Raw genomic sequence first — 24,864 nt, 5'->3', positions numbered from 1 at the left:
CACAAGGGAGACAGGTGAGCAGCAGGGTTCCTCAAGGATCTGTACAGAGATCTGTGCTGTTCAACATATTCATCAATAATCTGGAAAAGGGGATGAACAGTGAAGTGGCAAAATTTCCAGATGATACAAAATTATTCAAGATAGTTAAGTCCAAATTACACTGCCAGGAGTTACAGAGGGATCTCACAAAACTGAGTGACTGGGCAACAAAATGGCAGATGAAATTCAGCATTGACAAATGCAAAGCGATGCACGTTGGAAAAAATAATCTCAACTATGCAATCCCGCAGCCCCGCTCCCCCGGCAGAACCCAGGGACCCTGCCGTCCCGCTCCCTGCGCTGGAGTGCAGCAAGTCCCACGGTCCCGCTCGCCCAAGCGCGGAAGTCCTGTTGCCCCACTACTGCGGCCAGAGCACCGCAACCCCGCGGTCCCACTCTCCCGGCCGGAGCCCTGCAACTCTGCCATTCCGCTCCCCCAGCCGGAGCATCTCAACCCTGCAGTCCCGCTCTCCCTGCTGGAGCCCCTCAACCTCGCGGTCCCGCTCCCCCGGCCGAGCGCGGAAGTCCCGTGGCCAGGGCCGGCTCTAACATTTTTGCCATCCCAAGCGAAAACAAAGAGCGCCGCCCCCGCCCCGAGCATCGCGCCGCCCCACCCCCCCGAGCGTCACACCGCCCAAGTCCCCCGCCCCCCCCGAGCGTCGCATCGCCCAAGTCCCCCGCACCCCCCAGCGCCGTGCCGCTGAAGCCTGCCCCAACCGAGTGCCACGCTGCCCAAGTCCCCCAGCATGGCACCACATCTCCCAAGCTCCGCCTCCCCCCAGTGCCGCCCGGCCAAACCAAAACAAAAACAACCCTCCCCCCGAGTGCCACCCTGTCCCGAGGTGTGCCCCAAGCACTTGCTTGGTAGGCTGGGGTCTGGAGCCAGCCCTGCCTGGCAGTAACCCCTCAGTCTCAGGGTCTCCCCTCCTTGGGGAACCTCCAACCCACTATCCCCACCTCACATCAGTATACAGCTACTGCCAGTCATCATCTAGTCCCCATGCCCTGGGGCAGGCTGCAGGATCAGCCACTCATCACCAGCAAGGAGGGTCTGGACCTGCTGTCTTGGCCTACCGCTGGGCTGCCCTCTGCAACCCCCAGGACCTCTTGGCCTTATGCTAGGCCACAGCCTGGGGCTTTCCAGGCAGGAGCTCCCCAGCCTTTCCCCTGCCCCACTCAGGTACCCTGTCTCTAGCTCCCTGCACCCAGGCCCTTCTCCCTTCTCTCACACTCACTCACTCACTCACTCACACACACACACACACACAGAGACAGAGAGAGAGAGAGAGAGAGAGAGAGATCCTTTCAGCTTCCCTGGCCTTCTTATAAGGCCCTGTCGCTCAGTTTGGGGCATGGCCCCAGCTGCAGCCACTTCCCCCAATCAGCCAGGGTTTTACCTTGCCCAGCCCCAGCCCCCTGCAGGGCTTTTCCAACCCCTTCCAGGCTGGAGCAGGGGAGGGGTCACCCCGTTACACAGCACAGAGATGAAAGATTTTCTTTCTATTAAAAAAAAAACAAAGGAAATTAACAAACAAAAACCCTTCATTTAATGTTACTCACATTTGCTTTCATCAATAAAATCATTAGGAAATACAAAGTCAAGGCTTTTAAACAGGATGGAAAGGTTACAAAGTGAAGCATTCTCAGGTTAGCAAATGTCCAAAGAAGTGTTGCCCTGGCACCCTCAATTCAGTCCTCTTGTGCATTTGCAGGATGATGCAGGCTTTAATGACATGATCCCATGGTATTTTTTTCCCACGGGACCCCTTCCTTATTCAGTGCACAGGGGTTTATTCTCTGGGGCTGTGTATTGAAGGAGTCTTTGGCCTGTAGGATCCCTGCCTCATTTCTTGCAGAGTTAATGTTGCACAGGCAATGCTCATTCTGGTATTTCCTAACTTGAGAGTGCTTCACTTTGCAGCCTTTTAGTCCTCTGTGCATTTCCTAATGTTTATAGCTTGCTTTACTGAGGAGAACAGTCTCCATAACAAAGGGCTTGGTTATTTTTGTGTGCGTGTGATGTCTCCATTATTTATCTGGTCAGTGTCACTAGTGTGCACTTTACGAGACAGGGAAAGTAAGGACACTCCCTGATACAAAGCCCCTATGATCTAAGGAAGACTGACACACACAAAGAAAGCAGGAGATGTAAGAACTAGAACGTTCTTTCTTTCTTCTGATGAATAGTCATTTATTTATTATGAATTATTATTATGATTAAAGAAAGGGTGGTGGGTTGGGGAACTTGTGTGGTGAGGAGGTTCTATGCAGAAGTTTCCATTGTTTGGCACATGCACCTGATCTGAAGTGCCGCGCAGTGCTAGGTTTTGGGTAGCAAGCCCCCTCACAATGGCAAAAAACCTTTTCAGAACTCTGATGCAATCTTCTCTTGATGCTCATCATCTCTGGTGGCCTTTAACTTTAGGCTCATCTCAAGCTCTTTCCACCTATGGAATGCTCTCTGCTGATTTGCTGCCTTCTCATGGCATGCCACATTTCTAGCCAGATTTTTCCAGTCCTTTGTTCCTGTAGAACTCAGTGTGGCTGGAACATTAGACTAGAAGAGTTTGCAACAAAAACAGTATGCAGTATTCTGGGTTTTTGAGTACATAAGCCATGGCCTCTCCACTTTGTCACCATTGGGGATTTCACACCAGGAATGTGTTGGATGGAAACTTCTATTTTCATTGTCTTTGGGGAATGTGAAGTTTTTCACTTGCTGTGGCCCATGCAGTACAAGGAAGTCACTCAGGCTACTGCTCAAGTGGGTCCACAGTCCTGGATCATCTAGATTTAAGGAACTGAACTCAGCAGCAGCTGTTTCTTGTGCCTCCACCACACTCTTCTCTGAGCTATACTTTTCTTCAGGAATGTGCATGGTTACATCCATCTGAGATGGAGATATGGATGTTGCAGTAGCTGCCAGGTCTCCTGCACTCTGACTACCTGGAAGATCAGGCATCTCCTCACCACTCACATCCTCACTGGGGCCAGAAGGCTCACCATGAACATTTTTGTCTATCTATCTCAGGAGAGCTCCTTCCTGCTTAGACAGAAAAGCTTCCTTTGCTTTCTTTCTTTTTCTGAATGCTGCCTCACAGGGGCGTTTTCTTCTTTCACTCATGACTGCTGTTCTGTGCCAGCTAGAGTGGCAGGGGACAAATAAGCGGGCTGGTAGCAGGGTCTGAATGAGGGAAGATATCAGCATCTTAAGGGCCTACTCGGCTCCTACTACTTCAGTTGACTGCCTGTTCTCCTCAAGCGGGTTCAGGGAAGCAGCAGGAAATAGGAAGCTCCCTGACAAGCTGGTGTTAGTCCAGACTCCTGGGGGTGCTCAAGAGGTACATTAGAGGCTCCTCCTCCTCTCTCTCCCTGCAGCTCCTGTTGCTTTCTGTTATTCCCTCTCCCCGTTTCTCCTGCCTGCCTGTTATGTCTCTTGTGCCCCCTTCCTCCAGCACAGCACTCCACCAGCTCTGTGCATCTACAGCAGAGAGAAAACATATGCACCAGCACCAGACACAATTTTCTACGCTCTGGGTCCTAGTGGTGCCCTGCCACAGTTTGGCACCTGCGGCAGCCGCCTCAGTTCGCCTCATGGTAAGGCCAGCCCTGTCCTGTGGGCACGGAGAACCTAACTCCCATTGAGGTCAGCTAGGGAGGCTGAATGTGCACATTGCAGGAAATAGACGGTCAGGGCAGCATAATCCACTGAAAAAACCGCAACTTGCTAATTGCAACCCAGGCTCTCCCTGTGTGGCTCTTCGTCCTGCCTCTGTTGGCTGGAGCATGAGCAGAGCTTTCTGAGACAGCTGCTGTGGCCAGCCAGTGAAGCGCGTTTCCCATCGTCTCTCTTCTGGCTGTGGATGTTTGACTGCAGCAGCTCCGCAGAGGTCCCAGCCTCACTCTCTAATATCCATTCTCCTCTTGCTTTCATGGCGCTTCATGGACCATGGAGTAGCCTCATAAAAACATCCCAGATGTGGACACAGGCACCAGCACCGATTCCCCAAGCCAAAGTCCCCTTTGCAATCCAGGGAACCAGCCTGGGTTGTCTGGAGCGCAGGGTGTGGCCCACGGTGACTGCAGACACTGCCCTTGCTGCACAGCGACTTCTGGGACCCTCTAGCCCATCAGCACTCGGCTGTCCCGCATTCTGCTGAGCTGCTGAGATCTGTGGGAACAGAAACCCTTTGTAAGAGATGGAAAATCTCCTGCCAGGAACACTCTGTCAATGGCTGCCAGAGGCCGTCCCTGTGAAACCCCAAATGTGCAGCCCCTCGGATTCCCACAGGGGAGATCTCAGCTCATTCACTTGTCACCCGTGGCCGCAGTCTCTGACAGAGGGAATGCAGAGGGTATTTTTTTGCCAATGGTCCCTTCTGCAGCGCCCATAACGGGAGGAGGTTTGGCCTTGTGATGTGAGGCCTGGGTCTGAGAATCAGGGCTCCTGGGTTCTGGGGGTCTGGAATGGGGTGTGGTCTAGTGGGTGGAGCTGGATTTGTTGACAGTGAGTGAGAGGGGCTTGTGCTGAAGAACCCTGGGTCAATCCCCACCAATTCCTGTGATGTCTACATGTGGCCATGATTTTACTTACCTTTCAACATAGGTTATTTAGCCCATTCCTGGACACACGTGTTACATCTGCTGCTGGCCACCCCTGAGATGTAGGTCCTGACATGGCACATCAAGGTCAGTCCAGCAGCTCCCATCCAGTCTTCACCTCCGCAATGGACGGCGAGCTTTAACCTGACCAGAGAAAGACAGGGTGGTGTTCTTCAGGGGAATCTGCTGGTGGTCCTGCATCCCCTGCTCCACCTCACACCCCCACACGCTAAGGGTTTTCCTAAGATACCACTAATCTTGGATAAACAAAGCAGCTGAGATGAGGTCAGTGTGGGTGGATTTACTGAGCAGACTGGTTCTAATGAAAGAACAGATTTCTCCCCTGCTCTAGGGAGATTCCCATAGGAAAAGTCTCAGATGGTTGGGGTGGGGGCAATGCAAACCCTCAGCCCCTTGAATGGCAGGAAATCAGGACTCGGGGAGTTAAGGGGTGTCTCTGTCCTGCTGGAGGGAGCAGATCTGGAGAGCAGGAAGAGCACTAGCGGCATAGTAGGAAAGCCAGTGACTTCTACCTGTGAAGGTGGCTGAAGTTTCTGGCAGACATTAGAGTTCCGGATCCTTACATCTCCTTTGGGGATCTTTTTCCTAGGAATAAAATAAGGACACCACACAGAGAATGACATTGGAATCCCAGGCAAAAGGGATGATCTCAGCCAAGCTACGTACCAGGAACCCAATTTTTGTCCCAAGAGCCACAATTACCCAGATGAGGTTTTCTTCCCCATTTGCTTTCAGGTTATTTACTCACAGTATTCATTTGTTTGCTTTGCCGGGTCTCCACTCTCTGCAGTTGTTCACTGGTTTTAGTAACAATCTTTCAGTTTTTGATTCTCTTTCCTCTTCTTACAGTGTAGCATCTGCTTAGCAATTTTTTTTAAATAAAAATAAATTTAAACCAAAATCCTGATCTTACATTGAAGAGGAAGGTTTCTGAGAATTTGGCTGCAGAACTTTAGTGTCTGCATATGTCAGTCACTATTAATTATTCAGGTGCAGGTCTGATGCAATCTGCACACTCAAGAATGCCCATATGATGCACGGGGGACCCTTAGAATACCTGTTAAAAGAGAAGAAGAGAGTAGATTAAAAGGTGGGGAAATCAACCAATGCATCAGCACGTCTCTGCATCATTGAACCACCAGGCATGGGGGCAAAACAGGCTAAAAATCCCCATGGTTCTTTCCCACTAGACAGACATCCAAAAAGAAAAAGGCTTTCAGACAATTATTTCCTTACGCTCTGACGGGGTGAAATTCAGCCCTGTGCAGCCAGCCAGGGCAAGGTCTGTGCATCACAGCGGGGTTAAGTGGCACTTCACTGACCAGGTGCTGGGAGACTTCGGTGGCACAGTTTTCCTCCTGGATTGGAACAGCCGGCTGGAATCCTGTGAAGTATAGAGCAGAGAGAGGTTAGGGCCACAACGTTCACCTCAGAGGCTGAGCTTCTACAGACTTTTGGGATGTTCCCATCTGAGGAGGAGGATTTTGGCCAGCCCCAGCTCAGAGCTTTCAGTCACTTCAACCAGTGATTATTCTCTGGCACAGTTGATCTAAAGCAGCTGAACTTTTCAGGCCTTGTCCCCATCTCCGACCCCCCTCCCACCTCGCATTGCCCTCTAACAGCCCTCTCCCTTCTCTCGATCCCTGCCAAGCCCAAATACAGAGCCTAGCCCACGATCCTCCTCTCTTAGACCCTCTCCTCACATGACCCTCCCCTACCTTTGAGAGGCTGATCCCTGTGCCCTTTACACAGCTCCTGGAGACATCATGGCTCCTCAGGACAACTGGGCAGTGGGTGGTTCCAACCTCTGTGTGGGGTGCGTGGTTTTCCGTCTAAGCATCACTGAGAGCCAGCACGTCTCGATTTCACAGGATGAGTGAAGTCTAGGAAGCGCTGCACTTCTTGAGGACTTCCAACTTCGCCCCATTTATGAATGGCTTCCACCTTATTTGGATCAATCATAACATCTTCTGGGGAGAGGGTGTACCCCCAAAACTCTGTGGAGAGTTGGCTGGAGGTTCCGCTTTTCCAATTCTGCGTTGAAAACATGCAGCCGAAACCTCTCCAGGTTCGGATGTGCTGCGTGTGCTGCTCTGTGTTCTCCAAAAAGAGACGTATTTCACCCGAATAGATGACACTGTCCCCAAATACATCACTGATGAAGTGTTTCAGGGTCAGGGGACCCTTAGTTAGCTCAACTAGCATATCAGACCGTTAAAATGTCCATCGTCTGTTTTGAAATCTGTCTTCAATTTGTCTCTTGCCCAAACGAGGGTTAGATTGGAAATCCTTGCAGATGAAGTTTGATGAAACCCTTTGCAGATTTCCTGTGAGCCAACAATTGTGGGATTCGCAGCAGAGGGTCATGGTTTCAAATGATCACTTTGTTCAGGAGCTGATTGTCTAAAGAGAGGCGTAGCAGAGTCCCACATTTCTTCTTCCCCAAAAGGGCCTGCTCTTAGGACCGGTTTTCATGACTGCATGCAGGGAGATCCACTAATTCTGGTCCCAACAATGCATAAATACAGGGAAAAGCAGCTTTCAACCAAGGTGGTAGGTCAATAGGGCAGTCATAGTCCCAGTGCAGAGGTAACGAGTCCACATTTCTTTCCACGTTATCCATGTAATCTTGGTATTTATCAGGAATCAATCAATCAAACCCTAACCCCTCCCCTTGACCCTCCCAAGCCCTACCCGTTGACCCCTTAGTCTCTCCCACCTGTCACCGGATGTCCCGCCCCATGGGGGGGTTTAACTCCGGGGTCAAGGTGGCCACATGACTGGAAGCAAGGTGTGTCAGGTGACCCCTCTAAGAACTCCTCCCACCACTCTCTACCAATCAGGATGGGTTTCATCCCAGAAGGACCACCCTGAGAGGAGATTTGACCAGTCAGGGTGAGTTCTGAGGTGGGGTGACCCATCCAGAAGTGGGTCGTGTGACCCCTCTAAGAACTCCTCTGACCGCCATCTACCAATTAGGATGGGTTTGACCCGATAGGACTGCCCTAAGAGGAGATTTTGACCAATCAGGGAGAATTCCGGGGCAGAGTGACCCGTCCAGAAGTGGGCCGTATGACCCCACTAAGAACTCCTCCCAAGGCCCTCTGCCAATCAGAGTGCAGCACCATTACCCCTTAAGTCCCAGCGCCGGACAGATGAGGCCATCTCTTACCAAGGACACATGGTTTAGAAATCGTGGGAAGGCTGCTGAGAGGAAACCTGGACTCCTTCACCATCCCCGTGAGAACTTCAGACTGTCTTCATCCCAAGGGTCTTTGACTATCCGCGGAGAAAGCGCTACATCAGCGACAGTGCCGAGGAGGAGGAGGAGGGAGTGACCGAGGGGAGCCCTTCGGCCCAGCCATTGATGGATAAACCGGAACCAGAACCCCAAACCCAACTGCTTGTGAGACACCCCAATGAACATGGTGACCTCTTTTTGTCCACCCACTTAGAGGTGGAATGCGATTGAGGCTGGGGGGAGTCACTGGTGGACAAGGTGAATGGTAAAGACGTCACACAGGTAAATGAATGATTAAGAAGCAATCGCTTCTTAACGGGTAAGGAACCAGGAGTTGTGTAAATCTAAAAACAAACACTGTGGCGCTTACACTGTTTCTGTTCTGAAAATCTCTCAACAGCTCGACAATGCCTTTCTAGATGGCCTGGAAGCCCTGGACAGCGTTGCATCAAGCAGGGAAGATGAACTGGGCCCACCTCGGTTTTGCTCAATGCTGATACAAATTGTTGAAGAAGACTCTGAGGATGATGGCCATGAGGGGTTTCGGAGGAGGCTTGGCATAGAACTAACTGAGCCAGTGCCACGTCGTGAGTGTAAAAAAGTCACGCAGACTATTGTACGCGTTGCTGTTTATGCTGCCCTTAAGCACTGCCTGAGGGAAAAGCTTTGTGAAGATTGCGAGGGCCGTGTCATAGATGCGCCAGGCCAACAGCCCCACGACTGAGTGTCTTGGACTTCAGTGGATATAAACCACAAGGTCTGGGGCCTATGTGCTGAGCTGGGTTTGGAAAGCTGATTAAACACCATGATTGCCAGAGGTTCTGCTGTGCAATGTCTGTCCCTAAGCCAAGAACATTTAGTGCAAGGGGGGACCTTATTCAATGCTGTGCAGTTGAGTGGAGCCCCTGACTGTGTTTTAAAGAAAATAACCTGCTTACAGCTGGAGTGGAAAAATTGGAGGCACCTTCTGGTTCATTTTCTTTAAAACACAGTCAGGGTCTCCACTCACTCACTTGCACAGCATTTCTCCAGTTATGGCAATCATGTGAACAAGGACCCACAAATTGTGGGGTTTTTGCTATAAAACCTGTTGAAAAATCTCTATTCAGGGGTAAGCCAGTTCGCTGGTCCCCGCCCCCGGCATGCTCGTAATAAAGGGGCCTCGTGTGATTCTGATCCAAACACAACGCGGGGTCATTTATCCACGACACGGCGTGATATTGGCCGTCTAGTCTGCACAAAAAGTTACAGATTCCTGCTTAAGGAAAAGACTATTTGTAAGGAATCTAAAAGGATTCAGCTAGAGAATGGTGAGGGGACAAACATGCGATAGAAAACTTGGTAGCTGTAAATTTTAAAATAAACCCTATTGAAAAGGGCTTTGTGACTATCTGTGTTTCTGTTCAAAGGCCTTTGGCCCTTAAATGAGCTAAAAGTGTTAATGAAGCATCTTGGCTTGGTTTCAAGGAGCTGTATGTCTTTTAAATAAAAAATCAATTGTTTGTGAGAAGCTAGCGCTTGTGGGTTTTGAGTGTAAAAGTGACCCATTTACAGCAAAAAGCTGAAATGTATGTTGTGGGTGGGGGGAAAATCCTAAGAAATGTGCTTACAGTAAAACAAGCAGGCTGATCAGACCTGTGTTTGAGTACAATACAGTTGACTTATCCTGTTGAACTGAGTGGGTTTAACCCCCCCCCCTCACTGAATAGCCAGGGTGACTGCGATTACTTACCCTTGTTGCCATAGGGTTAAATTTGATGGGGGTGGGTGGGGGTGGATGGTGAGTTCTGATTAATATGAAATGAAATAAAACCTCAGGAATTCGCAGATGCTATTGGACAGTTTCAATATAACTGCTGGAGTTGGCAGAACTCAATTAGACAGTTTCAGTATGACCCCAGGAGTTGGTGGAACACTATTGGACAGATTAAATATGGCCCTGGAGTTGGTCGAATGCTCTGGGTCATTCTTTCTAGAAAACACCCCCACCCCAAACTTTAAGCATGAAAGAAACGTGTTTAAAAAAAAAAACCCAAGCCCCAAGACATTCATTGATATCTGCAAAGGGCCCCCCGCTTGGAAATGGGGACTGTTCAATACTCTAAGAAGGCCCCGCAGAAACATTTATTTTAACTTACAGAAAAAAGGAAAAAAGAAAAAAAAAGCCCTGTTGTGCAGACAGCTTGGTTCCCCCACCCCAGATCACCACAGGGGGTGCTGCGGGAGGGGTGCCTAAAGTCCTTAAGGATCTATTAGTTCAGAGCCATGGGGATTAAATTAACCTGCTAGCTACTATGCTGAAGTCTGTTTGAACAATGGGCTAAGATGGTATAAAAACCTCAGGTCTGTTGGAGACTGTCCTTTTCAACAGAAACTTTCTTGGAAGGCTGCTGGACGGCAGACAGAGGTAGGGCTGGCTGGCTTGAACTCTGAAACTATACATTGTATAATGCCACTCTTTGCCCAGGCTGTCTTAGGAAAATCATGGTGCCTATCTTCATTGCAGCGTGATCTGCTTAGCATGGACCCAGAACGTTAAGCTGCAGTTCACCACCAGGCCAAGGTAAAAACCATTTTAACTATAGTTGTGCTTAATACTGTTTTAAAAATCTTTAAGTATTGCACAGTTTGTATAGGGATTTGGTGGTAATAGTAACTAACATTTTTGCTTGTTCTTTAACCTGAAGGCCCAAACACACATGGGGGAACGGGACAAGCATGTGCCTGCAACACTTGATCCCTTAGTGAAAGGGAACTTTTTTGCAACTGACTTTTAAATGCATGGCGGGGTGGGGGTTATTGAAAAGTATATGGAGGCAAACTTGGTTTAGTGTGTTTCTAAAGCTGCTAATTTGTGTGTGAGAGGGGTCTGGGCAAGGCATAGGTGTAGGGTTTTAAAAGTACTTGGTTTGTTTCAAACCAACAGGGTTTTTTCCTGTGCAAAATGTGGTTTAAAATGGATTTTAAAAGCAGTTTGGTTTTTATTCTGCAAAATGAGATGTATTTTAAAAAAATGTTTGAGGTTTTTGTTGTTGTTTGTTTGTTTGTTGTTTTTTGGTTTATGTTTTAAGTGGTAGAAATAAACTCAAAACCGGTGTTTCTCGTACAGTCTGAACTGGATGATTTGTTTTAAAGCTGTGACTTTTTAAACAGAAAAACACCCTAATGAATATTTAGTTTTTAAGTTTACAAGACGGTTTCATGTGTTTTATAATAATGCTGTTTGCTCCACAGTACGGTGAAAGCATGAGAGATCCTTAGAGCAGAGGGAAAACAAGCTCAGAAGAAAAGGGAACGAGACAGCTGAAAGGGAAAATTCACCAGCATCAGTGACTGATGGATGGATGAAGTCCAGTAAATATATTTTGCTTATTGGTTGGGTTGTTCTATGAGGTTTTGTATTTGAAGTGAATACATAGGTGTGGGTGAGAAAGATGGTAAAGTTCAGTTTTGTAAAATGGTTCCCCCCACCCCCCATAGGCATGGGCAACTTTTCTGACAATGCTTAGTCAGCGCTACAAGGACACCTCCTCCAGAACCACTAAAGAGCCAGGAATCTGCTTGGAGACCTTTAACAACGCAAAACAGCACAAGAGTGCAGATGAAGCATCCGGGCAGTCCAAACCTCATATCCGTCAAACCCAAGGGGAAAACAAGACTCTGGTAAACAACAACCACAACTCCTGTTCCTCAGCGGCCACTGCCACAGCAAACCCTGAATAAACACCCACATTCACAAACCCGGAGCATGCACTCGAGGGGCTCTGAACCTGCACAGAACCATACACATTCACAAACCCGGAGCATGCGCTCGAGGGACTCTGAACGTGCGCAGAACCACACACATTCACAAACCCGGAGCATGCGCTCTAGGGGTTGTGAATAAAACACCAAGGACTGACAAACCATTCTCCCAAAACCATAAGCTCGTCACCGCTCCCCTATATTCTAGTATTTGGGAACAGTTTGATGGTTCATTCAGAAAACTGATGGACGCTGTGTCCCCAGAGGGCGGGGGGGGGGGGGCTAAAAAACAGCATTCTAAAGAGAGTTGGGAAAAATCTGATGCTTCGCTCAGAACACTGGTGACCTCTGTATCCTCAGGGGGCCTAACGACCGACCACAACTCACTTACTGGATGCTGAAACGAGTCTGTTCTTCAAAGAACCGACTGAGCCGAATACTAAAAGACTAAACCTTACAGCGCCGAGCTTTAAAGGTGCCTAATGTACATGAAGCCGAGCGACGCAGAGAAAGTGAAAATCAGTCTGTTTCTACCAGAACAGGGACAGAATGTAACTGCAACCCCGCAGAAACACCAAAGAGCTCAGAGTCTGTTGCTCAGCAGGTGCTGGATAACGTGAAGAAGTGTTCTAAGAAAAATGCATTCGTATTGCTAAAGAAGCTGGACCAAGCTACAAATCTCTCTTCATGGAACGATAAAGGGGCTTTTGTGTACAAAGGCTCTGTGGTTAATGGTTCTAACATGCTCGACTTAGTCTGGGCCGTGACCCAGACGCGCTCAGTTCCTAGCAGACATGGACCTTAAAGATGGGATGTGTTTATGAATGTCATGGCGGAACGGAACGTACCACCTTCCGTCATGGGCACTGCGGCCAGGAGAGCTCTATGGAACGTCTCACGACCTCGACCATCACTTAATCCAGAGGTGAAAGTAAGCTGGTACGGGCCAGTACGGAGTACCAGCCAGAGCCAGTACGCCGTGCCGGACCGCACCGGCTTCCTCGGCGGGGATTTAAAGGGCTCAGAGCTCTGGCAGCTGTAGAGAGTCCAGAGCCCTTTAAATTCCCTTTGCAGCTCCAGCAGCTGGGTTGGGGCTGGGATTTAAAGGGCTCACAGCAGGGGGGAAAGTAACTTCCAGGACTTACCGGTACTGCCAGTATCCTGAGGGGGCGTGGCCTCAACCGGAAGAGATTTAAAGATCCTGGGGCATCGGCTGTGGCTTGGAGCCACAGGGTCTTTAAATTAACCCTGGGCTCAGGGGCAAATTAAAGGGCCCAGGGCTCAGGCCGCTGCGGAGCCCCGAGCCCTTTAGATTCCCCCCGCAGCTCCGGCAGCCGGATTCAGGTGTGGATTTAAAGGGCCCAGAGCTCCCACGGCTGCGGGGAGCACCGAGCCCTTTAAATCTGGCCCCAGCCCGGCTGCCAGAGCTGCGGGGGGAAATTAAAGGGCTCTGGGCTCCCTGCAGCCGCCAAAGCTCTGAGCCGTTCAAATCCTGCTCAGGAAGCCGGTGCGGTCCGGCACGGCATATTGGCTCTTCCTGGTACGCCGTACTGGTCCGTAATGGCTTATCTTCATCTCTGCTTCAGAGAACCCACGGCTGCGGGGAGCCCAGAGCCCTTTAATTTCCCCCTGCAGATCTGGCAGTTGGGCTGGGGCCAGGATTTATAGGGCTCGGAGATCCCGCCCCTGCGGGAATCCCAGAGACCTTTAAATACCCCCTGCAGCTCTGGAAGCCAGGCTGGGGCTGCGAATTAAAGGGCTTAGAGCTCCCGTGGCTACAGGGAGCCCAGAGCCTTTTAAATTCCCCCGCAGCTCTGGCAGCCGGGTTCAGGTGTGGATTTAAAGGGCCCGGAGCTCCCCACAGCCGCCGGAGTTCTGAGCCTGTTAAATCCCCGCGGAGGAAGCCGGTGCGGTCCGGCACAGCATACTGGCTCTTGCCGCTACACTGTACTGGCCCGTACCGGCTTACTTTCATCTCTGGCTCAGAACTCCTATGGCTGCGGGGAGCCCAGAGCCCTTTAAATCCCCCCCGCAGCTCCAGGAGCTGGGCTGGGGCCGGGAATTAAAGGGCTCAGAGCTCCGGCAGTTGCTGGGAACCCAGAGCCCATTAAATCCCCCCTGCCCCTGCAGCTCCAGCTGCTGGGCTGGGGCCGGGATTTAATGGGCTCAGCGCTCCCCGTGGCTGCATAGATCCCAGAGCCCTTTAATTCCCTTCCATGCAGCTCCAGCAGCTGGGTTGGGGCTGGGATTTAAAGGGCTCACAGCAGGGGGGAAAGTAACTTCCAGGACTTACCGGTACTGCCGGAATCCTGAGGGGGCGTGGCCTCAACCGGAAGAGGCGGGGCCTCTCACGATTTAAAGGTCCTGGGGCATCGGCTATGGCTGGGAGCCCCAGGGTCATTAAATTAACCCTGGACTCAGGGGCAAATTAAAGGGCCAAGGGCTCAGGCCGCCGCGGAGCCCCGAGCCCTTTAGATTCCCCCTGCAGCCGGATTCAGGTGTGGATTTGAAGGGCCCGGAGCTCCCATGGCTGCGGGGAGCCAGAGGATTGCCGGGCTGGGGCCGGGATTTGAAGGGCCCAGAGCTCCTGCCGCTGCAGGGAGCACCGAGATTTTTAATTCCCAGCCCGGCTGCCGGAGCTGCAGTGGGAGGGGAGGAGGGATTTAAAGGGCTCTGGGCTCCATGCAGCCACCGGCGCTCTGAGCCCTTTAACTCCCCGCTGAGGAAGCCGGTGCGGTCTGGCACAGCATACTGGCTCTTACTGCTATGCTGTACTGGCCTGTACCGGCTTACTTTCATCTCTGGCTCAGAACTCCTACGGCTGCGGGGAGCCCAGAGCCCTTTAAATTCCCCCCACAGCTCCAGGAGCTGGGCTGGGGCCGGGAATTAAAGGGCTCACAGCTCCAGTGGTTGCTGGGAACCCAGAGCTCATTAAATCTCTCCCCGCCCCCACACAGTTCCAGCAGCTGGTTGGGGCCGGGATTTAATGGGCTCAGCGCTCCCTGTGGCTGCGTAGATCCCAGAGCCCTTTCATTCCCCTCCACGCAGCTCCAGCACCCAGGCTGGGGCACGGAATTAAAGGGCTGAGAGCTCTCCGGAGTGGCAGGAGCTCCGGGCCCTTAAAATCCTGGCTCCAGCCGGGGAAGGCTCAGGATCCCCACAGCCATGGGAGCTCCGCGCCCTTTAAATCCACGCTCGAACCTGGCTGCCAGAGCTGCGGGGGGGATTTAAAGGCCCTGGGGCTCCCAGCCACAGCCGATGTTGCAGGACCTTTCAATCCTGAGAGGCCCCGCCCCTTCCGGTTGAGGCCACACCCCCTCAGGACTCTGGCAGTACCGGGAAGTCCTGGAAGTTACTTTCACCCTTGACTAAATCATTCCTTTACCTGTGTTCACCTTGTGCTCCGGTGACTCCCCCGAGCCGCAGTCGCATTCCACCTCTAAGGGGGTGAACAAAGAGAGGCCACCATGCTCATCGGGGTGTCTCACAAGCAGTTGGGTTTTGGGTTCGGGTTCCGGCGTATCTATCAACGGCTGGGCCAAAGGGCTCACCTCGGTCGCTCCCTCCTCCTCCTGGGCACTGTCGCTGATGTAGCGCTTTCTCCGCGGATGGTCAAAGACCCTCGGGGCGAAGACAGAGTCCGAAGTTCTCACGGGGGTGGTGAAGGACTCCAGGTTTCCTCTCCGCAGCCTTCCCACAATTTCTAAACCATGGGTCCTTGGTGAGAGATGGCCTTGTCCGTCCAGCACTGGGACTTAGGAGGTGATGGTGCTGCACCCTGATTGGCAGAAGGCCCTGGGAGGAGTTCTTAGTGGGGTCATAAGGCCCACTCCCGGACGGGTCACCCTGCCCCAGAACTCGCCCTGATTGGTCAGAATCCCCTCTTGGGGTGGTCCTGTCAGGACAAAACCGATCCTAATTGGTCGAGGGCAGTGAGAGGAGTTCTTAGAGGGGTCACAAGACACACGTCGGGATAGGTCACCCTCCTACCCCAGAGCTCGCCCTGATTGGTCAAATCTCCTCTTGGGGTGGTCCTTCCAGGAGGAAACCCATCCTGATTGGTAGAGGGTGGTGGGAGGAGTTCTTAGAGGGGTCACATGACACACCTGGCTTCCAGTCATGTGGCCGCCTTGAACACGAAGTAATACCCCCATGGGGCAGAACTTCCGGTGACAGGTGGGAGGGACTAAGGGGTCATGGGGCAGGGTTAGGGTTTGATTTATGGTGGGGCCTTGTAAGGGTCCGGTGTGGGGGCTCGGCCATCTCAGGTGCGGCCGGGAGCCAGGCCGCGTCACTCCACGGCCTAAATCCGCAAGTCAGTCTCCGAAGGTCCACGGGCTCAGACCCTCAGGCAGGGGCTGAGCAAAAACAAACAGAGTCAGTAGATTAGGCCCCAAGCCCTCAGTCAGGGCGGGGCAACCAACCGCAGGTCTCGGCTCAGACCCTCAGGCAGAGGCTGAGCAAACAGAGTCAGAGGTTAAAGCCCCAGGCCCTCAGTCAGGGACGGGCAGCAAACAGCAGTTCTAGCTCAGACCCTCAGGCAGGGGCTGAACACACAGAGTCAGTAATTTAAGCCCCAGGCCCTCAGTCAGGGCGGGGCAGCAAACAGCAGTTCTAGCTCAGACCCTCAGGCAGGAGCTGAGCACACAGCAATAGTTCAGGGCTCAGGTCCTTGGCGGGAGCTGAGCGACAGCAATAGTTCAGGGCTCAGGTCCTTGGCGGGAGCTGAGCGACAGCAATAGTTCAGGGCTCAGGTCCTTGGCGGGAGCTGAGCACACAGCAATAGTTCAGGGCTCAGGTCCTTGGCGGGAGCTGAGCGACAGCAATAGTTCAGGGCTCAGGTCCTTGGCGGGAGCTGAGCACACAGCAATAGTTCAGGGCTCAGGTCCTTGGCGGGAGCTGAGCACACAGCAATAGTTCAGGGCTCAGGTCCTTGGCGGGAGCTGAGCGACAGCAATAGTTCAGGGCTCAGGTCCTTGGCGGGAGCTGAGCACACAGCAATAGTTCAGGGCTCAGGTCCTTGGCGGGAGCTGAGCACACAGCAATAGTTCAGGGCTCAGGTCCTTGGCGGGAGCTGAGCACACAGCAATAGTTCAGGGCTCAGGTCCTTGGCGGGAGCTGAGCGACAGCAATAGTTCAGGGCTCAGGTCCTTGGCGGGAGCTGAGCGACAGCAATAGTTCAGGGCTCAGGTCCTTGGCGGGAGCTGAGCACACAGCAATAGTTCAGGGCTCAGGTCCTTGGCGGGAGCTGAGCACACAGCAATAGTTCAGGGCTCAGGTCCTTGGCGGGAGCTGAGCACACAGCAATAGTTCAGGGCTCAGGTCCTTGGCGGGAGCTGAGCACACAGCAATAGTTCAGGGCTCAGGTCCTTGGCGGGAGCTGAGCACACAGCAATAGTTCAGGGCTCAGGTCCTTGGCGGGAGCTGAGCGACAGCAATAGTTCAGGGCTCAGGTCCTTGGCGGGAGCTGAGCGACAGCAATAGTTCAGGGCTCAGGTCCTTGGCGGGAGCTGAGCACACAGCAATAGTTCAGGGCTCAGGTCCTTGGCGGGAGCTGAGCGACAGCAATAGTTCAGGGCTCAGGTCCTTGGCGGGAGCTGAGCACCGCAATAGTTCAGGGCTCAGGTCCTTGGCGGGAGCTGAGCGACAGCAATAGTTCAGGGCTCAGGTCCTTGGCGGGAGCTGAGCGACAGCAATAGTTCAGGGCTCAGGTCCTTGGCGGGAGCTGAGCGACAGCAATAGTTCAGGGCTCAGGTCCTTGGCGGGAGCTGAGCGACAGCAATAGTTCAGGGCTCAGGTCCTTGGCGGGAGCGTTTCCACAGCAATAGTTCAGGGCTCAGGTCCTTGGCGGGAGCTGAGCACACAGCAATAGTTCAGGGCTCAGGTCCTTGGCGGGAGCTGAGCACACAGCAATAGTTCAGGGCTCAGGTCCTTGGCGGGAGCTGAGCACACAGCAATAGTTCAGGGCTCAGGTCCTTGGCGGGAGCTGAGCACACAGCAATAGTTCAGGGCTCAGGTCCTTGGCGGGAGCTGAGCACACAGCAATAGTTCAGGGCTCAGGTCCTTGGCGGGAGCTGAGCACACAGCAATAGTTCAGGCTCAGGTCCTTGGCGGGAGCTGAGCACACAGCAATAGTTCAGGGCTCAGGTCCTTGGCGGGAGCTGAGCACACAGCAATAGTTCAGGGCTCAGGTCCTTGGCGGGAGCTGAGCACACAGCAATAGTTCAGGGCTCAGGTCCTTGGCGGGAGCTGAGCGACAGCAATAGTTCAGGGCTCAGGTCCTTGGCGGGAGCTGAGCGACAGCAATAGTTCAGGGCTCAGGTCCTTGGCGGGAGCTGAGCAACCAGCAATAGTTCAGGGCTCAGGTCCTTGGCGGGAGCTGAGCACACAGCAATAGTTCAGGGCTCAGGTCCTTGGCGGGAGCTGAGCACACAGCAATAGTTCAGGGCTCAGGTCCTTGGCGGGAGCTGAGCACACAGCAATAGTTCAGGGCTCAGGTCCTTGGCGGGAGCTGAGCACACAGCAATAGTTCAGGGCTCAGGTCCTTGGCGGGAGCTGAGCGACAGCAATAGTTCAGGGCTCAGGTCCTTGGCGGGAGCTGAGCACACAGCAATAGTTCAGGGCTCAGGTCCTTGGCGGGAGCTGAGCGACAGCAATAGTTCAGGGCTCAGGTCCTTGGCGGGAGCTGAGCGACAGCAATAGTTCAGGGCTCAGGTCCTTGGCGGGAGCTGAGCACACAGCAATAGTTCAGGGCTCAGGTCCTTGGCGGGAGCTGAGCGACAGCAATAGTTCAGGGCTCAGGTCCTTGGCGGGAGCTGAGCACAGTACAATAGTTCAGGGCTCAGGTCCTTGGCGGGAGCTGAGCGACAGCAATAGTTCAGGGCTCAGGTCCTTGGCGGGAGCTGAGCACACAGCAATAGTTCAGGGCTCAGGTCCTTGGCGGGAGCTGAGCGACAGCAATAGTTCAGGGCTCAGGTCCTTGGCGGGAGCTGAGCACACAGCAATAGTTCAGGGCTCAGGTCCTTGGCGGAGCAGAGCACACAGCAATAGTTCAGGGCTCAGGTCCTTGGCGGGAGCTGAGCACAGCAATAGTTCAGGGCTCAGGTCCTTGGCGGGAGCTGAGCACACAGCAATAGTTCAGGGCTCAGGTCCTTGGCGGGAGCTGAGCACACAGCAATAGTTCAGGGCTCAGGTCCTTGGCGGGAGCTGAGCACACAGCAATAGTTCAGGGCTCAGGTCCTTGGCGGGAGCTGAGCGACAGCAATAGTTCAGGGCTCAGGTCCTTGGCGGGAGCTGAGCACACAGCAATAGTTCAGGGCTCAGGTCCTTGGCGGGAGCTGAGCGACAGCAATAGTTCAGGACTCAGGTCCTTGGCGGGAGCTGAGCGACAGCAATAGTTCAGGGCTCAGGTCCTTGGCGGGAGCTGAGCACACAGCAATAGTTCAGGGCTCAGGTCCTTGGCGGGAGCTGAGCACACAGCAATAGTTCAGGGCTCAGGTCCTTGGCGGGAGCTGAGCGACAGCAATAGTTCAGGGCTCAGGTCCTTGGCGGGAGCTGAGCACACAGCAATAGTTCAGGGCTCAGGTCCTTGGCGGGAGCTGAGCACACAGCAATAGTTCAGGGCTCAGGTCCTTGGCGGGAGCTGAGCACACAGCAATAGTTCAGGGCTCAGGTCCTTGGCGGGAGCTGAGCACACAGCAATAGTTCAGGGCTCAGGTCCTTGGCGGGAGCTGAGCGACAGCAATAGTTCAGGGCTCAGGTCCTTGGCGGGAGCTGAGCACACAGCAATAGTTCAGGGCTCAGGTCCTTGGCGGGAGCTGAGCGACAGCAATAGTTCAGGGCTCAGGTCCTTGGCGGGAGCTGAGCGACAGCAATAGTTCAGGGCTCAGGTCCTTGGCGGGAGCTGAGCGACAGCAATAGTTCAGGGCTCAGGTCCTTGGCGGGAGCTGAGCGACAGCAATAGTTCAGGGCTCAGGTCCTTGGCGGGAGCTGAGCGACAGCAATAGTTCAGGGCTCAGGTCCTTGGCGGGAGCTGAGCGACAGCAATAGTTCAGGGCTCAGGTCCTTGGCGGGAGCTGAGCACACAGCAATAGTTCAGGGCTCAGGTCCTTGGCGGGAGCTGAGCGACAGCAATAGTTCAGGGCTCAGGTCCTTGGCGGGAGCTGAGCACACAGCAATAGTTCAGGGCTCAGGTCCTTGGCGGGAGCTGAGCACACAGCAATAGTTCAGGGCTCAGGTCCTTGGCGGGAGCTGAGCGACAGCAATAGTTCAGGGCTCAGGTCCTTGGCGGGAGCTGAGCGACAGCAATAGTTCAGGGCTCAGGTCCTTGGCGGGAGCTGAGCACACAGCAATAGTTCAGGGCTCAGGTCCTTGGCGGGAGCTGAGCGACAGCAATAGTTCAGGGCTCAGGTCCTTGGCGGGAGCTGAGCACACAGCAATAGTTCAGGGCTCAGGTCCTTGGCGGGAGCTGAGCACACAGCAATAGTTCAGGGCTCAGGTCCTTGGCGGGAGCTGAGCAACAGCAATAGTTCAGGGCTCAGGTCCTTGGCGGGAGCTGAGCGACAGCAATAGTTCAGGGCTCAGGTCCTTGGCGGGAGCTGAGCACACAGCAATAGTTCAGGGCTCAGGTCCTTGGCGGGAGCTGAGCACACAGCAATAGTTCAGGGCTCAGGTCCTTGGCGGGAGCTGAGCACACAGCAATAGTTCAGGGCTCAGGTCCTTGGCGGGAGCTGAGCACACAGCAATAGTTCAGGGCTCAGGTCCTTGGCGGGAGCTGAGCACACAGCAATAGTTCAGGGCTCAGGTCCTTGGCGGGAGCTGAGCACACAGCAATAGTTCAGGGCTCAGGTCCTTGGCGGGAGCTGAGCACACAGCAATAGTTCAGGGCTCAGGTCCTTGGCGGGAGCTGAGCAACCAGCTGGTAGGTCCAGACTTCTCTGTCTGAGCGCTGGGGTGAGGGGGAGACTGCCACCCGTGAGTGGGGTGGCAGGGGGGACACAGGCCCACCCACTCCACTGTGTCCCAGCCCGGGGCCCTAACAGCAGCAGTTAGTCTGCTGCTGGGTCGGTGGGGTCCTGACCGCAACACACCGACATCGGCTCAACGTCTGCTGTAGCCAGACTGGGGTCAGCTACCCCCGGGCTACTTTCCATTTCCCCCTCCATGGGTACCTGCTCAGTACCGGTGTCCGGCGCTGGGTCCCACACCATGGGCTCCTCGTCGTGCTGAGTGTCGGCTAGCTCGGGCTGCTCCTCAGGACGCGGGTCCGGGTTACGCTCAGGTAGCTCCTCGGTGTACCGTGCTCGGGGAAGGCTCGGCCAGTCACCTTCAGGATACCGGGCTCGGGGCAGGCTCGGTCCAGCAGGAGCTCGGTCAGGAGCGTCTGTCCTCTCCGGCCGCCGGGCTGCAACTGAGCGCTGGGCCGGGGCTTTTATACTTCCTGTCCCGCCCCTTGACTTCCGGGGGGCGGGGACAGGCGGCAATGGCTCCGCCCACTGTGGCGGCTGTTCTGGCTCCTCCCTCTCAGGTGCGGCCGGGAGCCAGACCGCCTCACTACAGGCCTGTCTACTGCAGCCAGGTGTTGACTATGTGCAGGCACATCCGGAGCCAGAGTCCATATCTGCGCCGGAGGTCAAAGCTGGGTGGTTGAAATTGCCGGTGTTGGGGAAGATCAGGAGGAGGAGGAGGCAGGGCTGGAGCGGGTGGCTGGAGGGCCTGGAGCGAGGCTAGAGAAAGGCAAGGAGAATACTGAGCCGGGGTTCAGAACCCAAATCTGGAGCCAAGAAGGGTCACACCAAAGTCATAGCCAGAGACCGGAGTCAAGAGTCCAGCCAGAGTCAACAGCTAGAAACTGGAGGGCAGGGCAGGGCAGGGGGTACATGTGGGCGGGAATGTGGATGACTTACTGGAGCCTGGAGACCCCTCATCGGGGGACTCCCTTCCTAGCAATACCAGAAGGACAGCGGGATGACAAAGATGTCTCTGAGCCTGGGGTCCAAGCCAAGGGGAGCTCCCATCCAGGCTGTGTGCCAGGACCCCGACACCCTCCCTGTTCATTTCACACTCTCAGACCCCCTAGCCAGAGGGGAGAATAAAGGGGCAGAAGCGAAGGTGCCCCTGGGAGAAAGGCTCTAGGCCGGGACCCAGTCCACTTCCCAGATCTACACCCAGGATTGTGTGACCAGGCCCACAGCCCTTCCTCTGCGTCTCAGTTCCCACCTGCCAGACGGGGAGGCTCTTCCCCTGCCCCAGGGTGTTCGGGGGGAGTTTCCTTCCTGGCTGGGAAGGGCTCAGATACCGGGTGGGTGGATTGGGCCCCGGCTGGGGGATGGTCGGATGGGCACAGGGTGTTACTAGTCCCCACCGCCCCAGTCCTCCTCCCTTTCCCCTGGGTCTCCCTTCACCTCCAAAGAGGGAGTCTTGAAACACAGGGCTCCCAGACCCCACGGAGGAGCTGCTGGACCCGCAGGAGAATACAGAGCTGGTGCTGTCACTGAACTCCTGCTCTGGGCTGGGAGGAGGCGCCACAAGTGCCAGGCTGGGGCTGGCGGGAGGCTTCTGAGTTGCCAGGCTGGGGCTGGCAGGAGGCTCCTCTGTGGCCAGGGTGGGGCTGGCAGGAGGCTCCTCCGTGGCCAGGGTAGTGCTGGCAGGAGGCTCTTCCGTGGCCAGGGTGGTGCCGGCGGGAGGCTCTTCCGTGGCCAGGGTGGTGCCGGCGGGAGGCTTTTCCGGGGCCAGAGTGGTGCCGGCGGGAGGCTCCTCTGGGGCCAGGGTCGGGCTGGCGCAGGGCCCCTCAGCTGCCATGATGGTTGGCGGCTCCTGCTGGGCCCTGGGGCGCAGCTCCTGGATCCTTGGCTTCCTGAAAAGGAAGCCCCAGAGCTGCCGTCCCCGGCTCCTGCCCTCCCCTGGCTCTCTGCTCCACGGCTGAACCCGGGGACACCTCCGTTTCGGCCCAGAAGGTGCCTCCGGGTCAGCTAGAGGAGCTGCTGTCTTCCGCCTCCTCCAGCAGGCAAAGCAGCTCCTCCCTTTCCCCTGGCCATGAGCCTCTTCCCCGCCTGCGGGGACAGAGGGGCCGCTCTCCACCTGGGCAGGTGGGCTGATGTCTTCTTCTGGCTGTGGAGCCACCTGCCCGGCCTTCCTCCTGAGCATCTGCCTGATTCGCCTCATCCTGGAAGTGAGTGGGGAGCAGCCATGAGTCTGGCTTCAAAGCAGCCTCTCATTAACGAGCCTGCCTGCTCCTCTGCCCACCTCCCCTCTGCTGAGGCAATTTCTCCTCCCGACACATCCCACCGCAGGGCACAGGAACCCTTAACCTGGGGAACAAACCCTGACAAGGGACGGGCTGGGAGCCCTAGTGGTGGGATATTCCCACCACACTGGGGATGGCTCTGGAGAACTCCACTTACTTACTCTAGATCAGATGGAGCTGAATGGCAGATGCTCGGGGTTGCTCCTCCCTTCACCCTCCTCGCTCTCCGCACCCAGGTGGCCGGCAACGGGTGCCGCTCAATGCCCTGCCAGCAGGGCAAGGGGTAGAAACCAGAGCTCTAAACTGGCTGTGAAAACAATACAATGCCACTAGCGGAACACTCCTGGGACACTCCATAGCTGTACCCGGGGCCACCTCCATTTGGGCCCAGAAGGTGCCTCAGGGTCAGCTAGGGGAGCTGGGGGCTTCCTCCTCCTCCAGAAAGCCAGAGCTGGCAGTGCCAGCAGGACTCGATTCCCAGTCTCCCTGGCTCCGAGTGGGACCTGTTGTAGTGACTGACGGATTTGCTCCTTGTCCCCCATCCAAAGCCAATAACACATCTCTGAGTTGGCAGTCATGAGTTAGACCTTCTCAGCACCCCTCTGTCTCCTGCAGCCCTCAGCTGTTCCTTGGACTGCGGTGGCTTGGACAGTAACAGGAGTGGCTATTGTTACTGGCTCACTGGGTGGTTCTAGCCAATGAGGGTCTCAGTCTAGCCTCAGAGGCCCACACCCCCAGACACTACAGGTCAGGGTGGATTGATTTCATTCCAAATGTTTTGTAGTTGTATTTTTGAGTTATTTTCCTAATGAGGGATTGATTCTCATGAAATTCTTAGTGGTGGCCGATGACAGAACACAGAGCAATAGTCTCAAGTTGCAGTGTGGAAGGCTTAGCTTGGCTATTAGGAAACACTAGTTCACTAGGAGGGTGGTGAAGCCCTGGAATGGGTTCCCTAGGGAGGTGGTGGAATCTCCATCCTTACAAGTTTTTAAAGGTCAGCTTGACAAAGCCCTGGCTGGGATGATGAAGTTGGGGTTGGTCCTGCCTGCAGCAGGGGATTGGGCTAGATACCTCCTGAGGTCTGTTCCAGCCCTAGTCTTCTATGATGCTAGGAATAGGGATCTAGTCAAACATGTTGACTTGCTGGTTTTGCAGGATACATACAAACAAAAAGGTTGACTGAACCATTTGTTTTCATTTCAAACAAACTGAGGTAAAGAAGTATCTCTAGTTCGTGCACTGAACTGATTGTTCCTGCTCATAACGTCCTTCCAGATTTTAGAAGTAGTAGCTCACACCTCCTCCTCTCTAGCCTTTATTCATATTTTACAAGGGGAAAAGAAGCCTTCATCCTTTTCCAACTCCCAATCAGTTTCTTACATTTGAATGAAGTAGCTGCATCAACTGGAATGAAGAAAATATTCTTTCTGCACCCGCAGAAGAGGCTAGTGCTGCCAAAATCTGGCTGAGTGTTTCAATCATTTCTGGACCCCCAGGTGCTTAGGCAATGACTTCCAACAGTTCAGTGCTTTGACTTCCTCTGACACTTGGCAGCAAACATGGACTTCTTCATATATGTAGTTATTTAAATTACTTTAATAGGCTGGAGCAACTAGAGGCCTTAACATCACTTGTCATCATTTCAAATTTTATACTGGATAAGTTTAAAAAAAAACTTTTTCAATATAAATTTAAAAAACCCAGTTTAAATAAAAATAAAATCTCTTCTGGGGGGCGGGGGCTGGGTTGTGAAAAAGCCACTGATTGGTCTTGCCCTTGATTTTAGAAGAACTATTTCATCTGAGAGAATCAGAAACTGCTTGTATTCTAGTCAAGGAGAGGAGGTAGCAAAATTCATCCTAGCAGTAATTTGTTGGGCCTTATTTGCTCAGTCTCAAACAAACAAGTGTGCAAAACTCTAGCTAGTCTCTTTTATGGAGGCCCAGCTAAGAGGTGGTGGGAGGGGCAG

At 54.0% G+C, this 24,864-nt stretch overlaps 1 protein-coding gene and 1 long non-coding RNA gene across 3 annotated transcripts in view; one reads left to right on the top strand and one right to left on the bottom strand.

The window, feature by feature from the left end:
- Positions 1-24,864, top strand: part of LOC123369342 (maestro heat-like repeat-containing protein family member 7) — a 1,253,347-nt gene that overhangs the window by 832,974 nt on the left and 395,509 nt on the right. The gene's annotated exons all lie outside the window — the stretch shown is intronic.
- Positions 4,752-6,532, bottom strand: LOC123369367. The gene is made up of 5 exons (XR_006579013.1): positions 6,381-6,532; positions 5,899-6,046; positions 5,411-5,719; positions 5,175-5,247; positions 4,752-4,785 (listed from the first exon to the last, which is right to left on the bottom strand). It is a non-coding gene; the product is annotated as an uncharacterized LOC123369367 (long non-coding RNA).

Source organism: Mauremys mutica, chromosome 4, assembly GCF_020497125.1.
Source record: "Mauremys mutica isolate MM-2020 ecotype Southern chromosome 4, ASM2049712v1, whole genome shotgun sequence".
NCBI lineage: Eukaryota > Metazoa > Chordata > Testudines > Geoemydidae > Mauremys > Mauremys mutica.
The sequence above is the reverse complement of the archived record's forward strand: the minus strand, read 5'-3'. Positions and strand labels throughout refer to the sequence as shown.